This window comes from Alexandromys fortis, unplaced genomic scaffold (assembly GCF_014885135.2).
Source record: "Alexandromys fortis isolate MF-2015 unplaced genomic scaffold, M_Fortis_MF-2015_v1.1 scaffold_272, whole genome shotgun sequence".
Classification (NCBI taxonomy): domain Eukaryota; kingdom Metazoa; phylum Chordata; class Mammalia; order Rodentia; family Cricetidae; genus Alexandromys; species Alexandromys fortis.
Window position 1 is genome coordinate 927,509 of NW_026068149.1, and position 10,002 is coordinate 937,510.

Genomic DNA, 10,002 nt, shown 5'->3' on the forward strand with positions numbered 1-10,002 from the left:
TGCTTTGGCCTGTGATATGGCAGAATAGAGCTAGGTGGGAAAACTAAACTAAATGCTGGGAGAAAATAGGCAGAGTTAGCTAACTATTATGACTATAACTTTGAATACGATAGATGATTATTTTTTTCTTTAAAAAGGATGTTTATTAATTCTTTGATAGTTTCATAATGCATACAATGTGTTTTTTATCAAATTCACAGCTACTCCTCCCGTAGCTCCTCCCAGACCTACCCCAAATTCTGCGCCACTTCCTGACTTCGCGCCCCTCTTTTGTTAAATAACTCAGCGAGTCCGATTTGTACTGCTCGAGTACATATGGGTTTGTGATCACCACTGGACCCACCTACCAGGGACCACATCCTCAGAGGCTAACGAGAGCGCCTCATCTAGGAGTTGGGGTTCGTATGTCGCTCCTCATCCGTGCTGGAAGGTTGACTGGCTTATGTAGACGTTGTGTAGCCCAGATCAGCTGCCGCGACGCCACTAGTGCGGTGTGGTCCTGTCGTGTCTAGAAGATGCCGTTTCCCGCCAGTTCTCCCAGTCTCTGGATCTCACAAGCTTTCTGTCTCAGTTCTCCACGGATCTTCGTCTTGGAGGCTGTGGGTGTCACTCAGGGACCCCATCTGTGGCTCAGGACGCCACTGACAGACATCCTTCCTGTCTGTGCTTTGACAGTTCTGAGTGTCTGCATGGGCTGGCCACCTACTGAGTCTCTAACCAGTAAGAACTGCCTGAGTTGGAAAGGGGCGTGAAGCCGGAAGGAATGGTTGTCAGGTGTTACTAGAGTGGAAACCGTGGGAGTAATTAGGAGATGGGCGAGGCCAGGCTCAGGAGTGAAAAGCTTTGTGTTACTTAGGGGAAGCTAATTCTACCTAGAGTGCAGGCAGAGGAGCCACCTGACTGCTATGGAGAAAGCCCGCAAAGATGGCGGCAAAGAAGTGGTGGCGTCTGCCCTTTAAAAGATGTAACGTGTTGAAATTGCAGAGTCGGGTTAACTCTTCTCCCTTCTCTTTTGCGTATCCTTACGGTCATGTGTCCCAGTTTAAATACGAAATATCCCCACAGGCTTAAGTGTTAAAGGCTTGGTCCCCAGTTGGCGGCACTATTTGGGGAGGTCCCAGTCCTAGCTGGGGATGTGTCCTTGGGCCTGTTTCTTGCCGAGGCCTGAGCCTCGCTCGCTAGTCCCATGGTCACTGTGAACTGAGCAGCCTCACCTCTCAACCCGTTTCAGCCGTGATGTTCTACTTTACCACCAAGAAACAATACAACCATCCAGCCATAACCTATGACCCCTGATGGCTTATGGCCCCTGAAACCATGAGCAACATAAACCCTTCCTCCTTTAACATGCTTTTCTCAGCTATTTGTCCCAGTGATGAAAATCTCAACACACTGCCATTCTCCCTTAGCACTAAGTGATTAGGAAGCCTATCACCAAGGACTTCCTGACTCCCTGGATAGAGCATATACTAAGTCCCATGGTACTANAGTTTCCGCCTCCTCCCAGCCTCCCATTTCCCTCTCCCTCCCCCACTCTTCTCCCCCTCCCTCTCTAATCCAAAGAGCAGTCATGGTTCCCTGCCCTGTGGAAAGTCCAAGGTCCTCCCCGCGATGATTATTAATCTGTATTTTAAATATATATTACATTTTAAAATTAGCTGCATAAACATAATACCTTAAACAAGAGTAGAAATATACATACACTGTATCAAAATTGACCTTAAATTTGTATCCATAAACCAAATCCATACTAATGAAATGTATTTTAAGATTAACAGTTTTTTACTAGATTTAATAATTTACCTTTTATCATTCCTATGTCATTTCCCTCCTTTTGTAGAAAGAGATGACTATGATCATTAACCATTTATAACCACCCCCTTTTAATGAAAACAGACATTTATAAACAGTATTTGGGGAATTTGGGTATAGTTTTCTATATTACTTTCTGCTGATTGGGGGCACTGGCAATCTTATGATTATCTTGAGAAAATTTAGAATTATTATCAAGTCCTGACGGTATTTTTTTGTGGTTGGTCCATCTCTCACAGCAGCTTGGAAGCTGTTTTGGATGTTGGATCACCTGGGCCATTGCTCTCATCAAAGACCTCTCAGGAGTTCTTGTTTGATCAAACCATATTAGCCTGGAAGAAATCCAAAGATTTTCATCTTCTCTAGAAATAAAAGCCAAACCTTTTTTCCAAAGCAGCATATCCTTAGACCCAAATTTTGAAGTCAAGATACCTCATGTTGATTTAGCTTAGCAGCCCCCCAAATAAAATGTCTCTCTTAAGTTAGCTCGTTAACAGTCAAAATTTTCAAAGAAAACACAATAGTATACATAATCCAGACTTCCTGTGTATTTTTCATCTTTATGTGGATTATTATTTTTTTTTTACTTTTCTTTAAGGACTTCACTTTATCTTTAAATTACTTTTTCAATTCATGACTGTCTCTGGCAGCTGGCTCCCCTCCTCCCAGTTCCCTGAGGATCCTAGCTTCATCCCACTGCATTTACCTCCAGCTCTGGAAAACTTCTGTATCCATGAAGCTGCAAGCATTTTTTTTTACCTAGCATGCCACTGGCTGCTCAAGAGCTCTTCTGTACATGGCCTCTCAAAAGGGCCTTCCCAAAAGACCACTTTCATAGGCCCTTTGTGGCTATTCAAGCTTCCATGTTGGACAACATATGTAACTAGTCTTTTTCTGTCCCATCAGCCAGCTCCCAAGTAATGCTGAAAGCATCTTCACAAAAATAAGAAACAAGACAAAGATGGCTATTCTCTCTATATCCATTTAATATATAGCACATGTGGCAATTTTTAAGTGTTCTGGTAATAGACAACAGGCATGAACCACTAGATAAAGTCTTTTAATGATTCAAAAGTTCTAAGAACTCAAGTTGCTCCCAAATTTTCTCCATCCAATTTGAGAAAAGATATATAATATGGGCAAAGCTGAGTCACCTGATACATCTGGACTGAAAGAGAAAAGAGAAAAAGGAGTTGGTTTCTTTCAGATCAGTCTCTGTTTAATTTCTGCTTCTCCTTCCTTCTATTCCATGAGTTCCTATGAGCCAGCAGATGGGTATAAGTGAACTTATCCTGCATTTCTTTAGCTTAACTTATTTACTAAGAACCCATACATCGAGATTCTTCAAGTGGAAGGGAAAGAGAAAGGAAATGAAGGAGAGAAGAGATAAGGGAAAGAGAACACCTGAGACAAGCTTAACTTCTAAAGACAAGGAAGAAAAACACTGTCGGAAAGCATATTGAACTTGGCTTCCTTCAAATACATACCTTCATACCTTCATAAAACAAGTCCTTCAAATATCAGCAGAAAGCCAGTACTTCAAGGAAGTTTCCCAATGAGTTGTTTTGGTGAATCATGGCCGACTGCATCTTTCAGATTCAATCTTCAGAAACAAATTGAGGAAAGGTGTTGTCTATATACTTGACCTGATGAAATTCTGACTCACAAAGAGAAACAATAATTTTCAAAGTAGCCATCTCGTCATACCTCTTAATTTACATGCACAGCTATTCTAACCAAGAGGCTTTCTTCTAGAGAAAAATATGTAGGAGGAAAAAAATTATATTATAATCTCAATAATAAAAGGGTAATTAAAATATCAATGCTTACATTTTTAAATGTAGGAATAAAATGTGCTGAATTTCCTCATTTCTGATATTCAAGGATAAGTTGGAAATCTGAACAATGAGATACAGCTGAGTTCAGTTTTCAGTTCAAGATACACTGCGTTCAACAATATAACCCGTTTCTCTGGTTCATTTCTTAACATTTTGCTCTCACTTCAACACTGTCTGAAAGCACGATCTTGTTTTTGGCTTCCTGATTACTTTCATAACACAAGTCCTTCAAATATCATTACAAAGCCAAGTACTTCAAAGTTTTCCAATGAGTTGTTCAATAAAGAACTTATTGAAAAAAATACTGACTAGTTATCCTTTAATTTGATATCACCAATATTTCATTTCAAAGACAAATCCCTGACATTGGTTATTGCTCTTTGTCCCTCACCTTGATCATTAAAGTATTTTTTTAACTTGAGTAGAAAAACCTCTTCCCAGAAAAAAAAAAAACTACACAAACCAAAAAAATTATATAATCACTTTGACAGCAAGGATTGACACTTCATCTTCATAACCTGGCCATCTGGTCTCACTATTACAGTGTACCACTAGACCCAATTCTGTTTCCCAAGCTACCTAGAGTAAACTCAACAGCCTGCAGAATCTGAAGTGACAAATGCACTATTCATGGCTCACGTGAGCAGATGCAGTCAGTTCAAAGAGACCATGGAAATATTTATATAGGATGAGAAACAATATGCCTTTCTGCTTAATCTTTGGCAAAGGTGTAAAACTAAACAGAAAACTAACTCTTGACTGAAGTCTAATCCTTTTGTCTCAAAAGCAAAACAAGTTTTCTAGCTCCAAAGAGCTCCACTGAAAGTTCAAGGTGAAAAACAAATAAATCCTGGCGTGTAAAGACAATGACTAAACACTTCACCTAATGCCACACCTTCTCTGAAGTTATGTAGATATTGCATAAAAGTCTCTTCTCATTTAGCTTGGATTTCTTGTATAGCTGTAAATTTGTTCCTCTTAACCCTCATGCCAGGTATTGTGTAAAGTGACTTCCCTTCTAGATAACTCAACTCCCTTGTGAAATATAAGGTTGACCCTTTGGATTTTCTTTCCACAGCTATGTATTTACAGGTTAAAAAAATATTTTCCCAAATATTTTTGACAGAAGCAAGACGTCCAGGGTTCATGACTATACTCCACTTAACTCCTTTCAGAACAAGCTGCGTAGTATCTGCTGGATTCGGCTATGTCAATGATATATGTCCTTCAACTCACACTCTTAGATAAGGTGGACATTTTTATTCTTCACTGCAAGACCAGTTAGCTGCCCAGTTATAATCACTTGTCAGTTCTTAAGATCGTAGATCTAGTGAGATGAAGTTAAGTGAGAGCAGAAGAGAAACCCACTTAGTGTGGCCATCTAGAGACAGTGGCTCTGGTTGTTTGAGGTTTCTGGGAAAGAAAAGAACAAGAGGACGAAGAAATAGTAATGCACAGACAACCCAGTGTGTTTAAAAAGAAAGTGTTGGCTTCCAAGATGGTATCCCAGAACTTTTGATTATCTTTGAGATGTGAGCCTTGGGTTTCTAATCAGGTAATTCTATAATTCTTAAGAGCAATTTCTTTTGGTTAGGAATTAAGTATTCCCAAATGCTCATCAATGGGAAATTTGCTCCCCAAATGGTGGCAAAACTGACAGGAGATTGGATCGTGAAGCCTATAATCTCATCAGTAGATGAACTGATTATGAATGGACTATGGGGAGCTAGGGTCTAGTAGACGAAGCAGGTCTACTAGAATGAGTTTTTGTAGTCTGTCTTGTCTCTGAACCTTTGCATTTTTTCTCTCTCTTCTTCCTTATCACCATGAGATAATCACTCTTTTTCCTTCATGCCCACACCGTGATCTTTCTCCCTTGACACAATCTAAAAGCAATACAACCACAAGCCCATGTCCCGAGACATCTCAAACTATGAGCCAAATGATCTTACTCCAACAAGTTGATTTGCTCAGGCATTTTGTCACAGTGATGGGTCTTGACTACCAAAGAACCTTACTGTAGTCAACTAACGCCAATATCTTCATATCTCCTGCATGGTCTCAATCAGTATGTATGCCGGCATCTTCCTCCCTACCATTGCTCCAGAGACTAAGCTCTGAGAATACACAAATATTTCATCCCTGTACTTCCTATACCACCCTCAACAAAAGTATTTTAAAAATGGCAGCACGAAAGAACCTCAATTTCCATTGATCTTACTGAAATCACAAAATGATTCGTTTTTACCATAATTTTTAGAAATAATTTTCTAAGCAATTAAAAGCAAGACAAGGTTCTGCTTCAGTAGTAAAGCCAGATGGGGCCCATAATTGTTCCTTTAAAATACATTTTAATTGGGCTCTGTTAACCTACTTATCACAGTGCCTCTGCTCAAGTGTTAGGGCAGGAAAGCTAATACTTTGTTGAAGCCTCTCTAGAAGAAACTCGGGCAAAATGATGTCAGAGTACTAACAAATGTCAGATCTTCAGACCGTGTGAAATGAAAAGAAGTGAGGGGGAGGTAAAGGTTGACTTTTAGGGTAGAAAACTCAAATGTAGTTAGAAAGACATGGAGTATTCTAAAATGTGACAAGTGGCGTTAGGCTTTTTACATTAGCTATTATCTGCTGAGACTCATTAGGCATAGTATGCAAGAGGCAGTAACTGAATGTTCAAGTACTCGGCGGTGCCACAATGGGATTCCTGTTTCCAGCATCCACTGTAATGATGAATACTCCTCACTATATAGGACTCACAGAAGAAAAGCTGTCCTTGAAACAAGCTTGAGCTGTTAAAGGTGGTTTTCCCCTTGTTTTTAAATATGTTTTTAACTGAAATAATGTTATATCATCTTCTCCCTTTTTTTGTTCTCTCTAGCTCGTCCCAGTTACGTTTTTAAAAATCCCTCCCATACCCTGTACTCTCAAGTTTACAGGCTCCTCCTTATCTTAGATTATTATTGTTACATAATTGATATAGATCAATGTTTTAATTTAATTGATTGAGAAAAGCTCTGGCTTCAGCCAGTTTGGCACTTCTGAATAGAGAAAAGGAAAATCTTCCCAATGAAATTCAAGGAGACAAGAAAAAAAAATGTTTTTTTTTTTGGTTTTTTTTTTTTTTTTTTTTTTTTTTTTTTTTGTTTTTTTTTTTTTTTTTTTTTTTTTTTTTTGTGACAGGGTTTCTCTGTGTAACTGTCCTAGCTCTCCCAGAACTAGCTCTGTAGACCATGCTGGTCTCAAATGCAGAGATTCACCTTCCTCTGCCTCCCAAAGGCTGGGATTAAAGGTGTGTGTTACCACCACCACCTGCCATCCTTAACCTCATTCCCTCTCAGCCTTTCCCACTTCTTTGTTACTGTGAACAAATCTGTAAGCCTCACACTTCAAAAGGGTCTTTTCTAAAGTACTATCCCTTCCTCTGTTGTGCAATAAACTGGACATGAACTTGTTTATTAATCTTTCGGGTCCTTTCAGTATCCAGTGCCTTCCAGAGAAGTCCTTTTTGAGTGCATTTAAGTTCAACCTTTGACTTTAGTCACCAAAGCAATTCTTCAACCTACAACCTGTTTCTCAGAACCATTCCTCTACAAACAGCCTGAACACAGTTCCTCATCAGATTTAATTAAAGGAGAGTCATTTATATGCACACAGAATATTGGTGTCTTTGTTTTTGTGTGTCCATTAATAAATTAAGCATGGGCTTGGATAATAAATATAATGCTCTAATTGAAAACTCTCAGTCCTGAGTTTCACTAAGAGACATAGAAGACCTAATGGAAATCCAAACAGAGAGTACAAACCATGTGTCAATCAACATGTAATACCTGGAAAGTCTGTTCATATGTAGAATGGTGACAAAACAGCAAGGACATAGGGGGACTCAAGCAAAATACTTAGTATTCTTTGGAAGATTATTAAAATAACTGTTAAAGTAAATGCAAATATTATGTAGTTTCTTTCTTCCCACCTTGTCTTTCCCTCTATCTCATTTCTTGTTGCCTCCTGTGTGAATTACAGCAGCCTCCTCTCAATCCCCATTGTCTATCACATCTTCTTATGGGCATTTGGGAAAACAAGGTTCTTTATCAGGGCCTATTCCCTGATCTCAACTCTAACCACAACCTTACAATACAAATGCTTGGGATGTTAACAGTAAAATCATTATCCTGATTATCTTATCCTACTTTATGGTGTTATGCGCAACCTACATACTTAAGTTGAAATAGCTTCTTGGGCAAGTAGTATTGCATAATGGAAAATTCATAGTCCTTGCTACAAGAAATAATCAGAAAAGATATTATCTCCATACAAAATTTCCTCCATGTCTTACTTCTTCTCCCTCACCCCCTGTCCCAGTAACATCCATTTATCCTTCACATTTTAGTTGATTTATGACCTCCAGAGAGACGTAGAGAAAAATAATTCAGCTCTTTTGGGGGGTTATTATTTTAACTTTAAAAACACTTTTATAAAACGTTTGTGCATTGTATTCTCAACTAGATGGCAGTCTCTAATGTCAGAAATCATGTCCACCTTTGTCACATTACAAGCTCCTACTACAGCATGTAACACATAGCAGCCATCATATTTTTCTAAGAAACAAAGTAATGTGGCTAATGAACAAATGAGATATGATAAATAGCTCAACACTTGTCAATTTCTCAACCTTGTAATGGCAGAGGTAGTTTTCCCAATAGCTAAGAACAATCTTAAAGCACGTGAGTGTGCGTGCATGTGTGTATGTGTGCACATGTCGGTTTGTACATGCTATGTATGCATGTGGGGGTCATGAGACTACTTACAGAGGTCAATTCTCTCATGCTACCCAGTTGGGATCAGGGATCACACTCAATTGACAGCAAGCACCTTGACTTGCTGAGCCATCTCACAGGCCCCCACACTACCTGTTTCATAAAATTTCTGGAACTTTTATTTCTAGTTCCTGGGTTGTAGTCATTTCAGTAGCAGGAATCCTGCCTGCTTACAACCTTGCTCTGCTTTCAGGGAGCATTAGCACCTATTCAATCGACAGAGGGATTCAGAGCACATTTGTCACTGAAGGCTGAACTGCCAGGGTCTGTATCTATTTGATGAGACTTTAGTGAAGATTTGTTTCTTTAGGAATTAAGGCATTTCTTCTTGGTTTGAGAGCAAATTAACAGCTGCTATAGAAATGCCAACACCTACAGATGCCTTCCAATTATCTATGAAGCCTGGGTGACAGGAAAGAGTAACAATCTTAGCTTGTGAAGTTGCCTGAGGGAAAAGCCTAGACATTTTCAAGTGCACTGAACAAATGAATAACTAAGAGCAGCTGAATGAACCACAGCCGGGAAGGAGACTTTCATCATAGCAAGCTCTGCCAGGCCCCATCACTATTCTCCAGTTACAAAGAGGCCTGCTACGACATGGCAAAACTATACAAAATTATCTGAAGAAAGTATGGTTTGTTTGTTTTTTTTTTCTATACATGTGGATTGAATCTGTAGCAACTACTGATAAAAGCTATAACATCAACATGGTTTTGATTTGACACAAAAAATTTTATAATTAACTTCAATCAACAGTCACCCTGTGTGTCGACTCCAAGTTCCACCATATACTAGAGGTTTCCAATGCTATATATAATGCTCTTCCTAGGGCACGAACAATGTCCACTCATCACAGAAAGGGCATGAATGAGAGACCAGAGGAACAATTCAATCCCAGTCTAGAGCATTGATCTTATAGGAGTTACTTACAGAAGCCTGAGTGGATTAAAGGCAGCTGTGTCTCTGAAAAGCTCACCACAGGACAGGTGATAGCAATGGCAAAGCTGCATCTCTAGATGTGTCTCACGAGTAGGAAATTATCTCAAGAAATTATGGTTTGTTTGGTTTTTTTTTTCTATACATGTGGTTTGAATCTTTAGTGACTACTGATAACATGAACATAGTTTTGACTTGACACAAAAAATGTTATTGCTTAGGCAACCATCGAGTCTCCCCCTAGGAACTGTGTACTGTCCTTTAACCCTGGGGAAGGACCTGGTGAGTCTTGTAGCTTGTGGTATATTCCTGAGTCTTTTAAGATTTCTTATTTCCTGAGCATCACAGAGCTCTCCTCTCCCGCTGGAAAGGAAAGTTTCAATTGGAAAGAAATAGCTAGGCAACAAATATAACAATTCTAGAGTGTTCTTATAGCTGTAATGTTTTTCCAATTCACTGCTAAGAACACTAATGACCAATTATGCTGAGTGACTTACCTGAGAGCATACACTAAAGAACTCCAAATCTCATGATTTGACTACATAAAACTTCATGTATGTGATCTCTGTAGGCCCCACATTAAAAGTATATTGTATATATAT

At 39.2% G+C, this 10,002-nt stretch overlaps 1 long non-coding RNA gene across 1 annotated transcript in view; it reads right to left on the bottom strand.

Annotated features, from left to right (window-relative positions):
• Positions 1–2,916: 2,916 nt before the first annotated feature.
• The window catches only part of LOC126491507 (uncharacterized), a 138,155-nt gene continuing 131,069 nt past the window's right edge, over positions 2,917–10,002 (bottom strand). The window contains exons 3-4 of the long non-coding RNA XR_007589408.1: positions 3,300–3,415; positions 2,917–2,980 (exon numbers count right to left, since the gene is read on the bottom strand). This is a non-coding gene — a long non-coding RNA (uncharacterized lncRNA). The remainder of the gene's footprint in view (positions 2,981–3,299; positions 3,416–10,002) is intronic.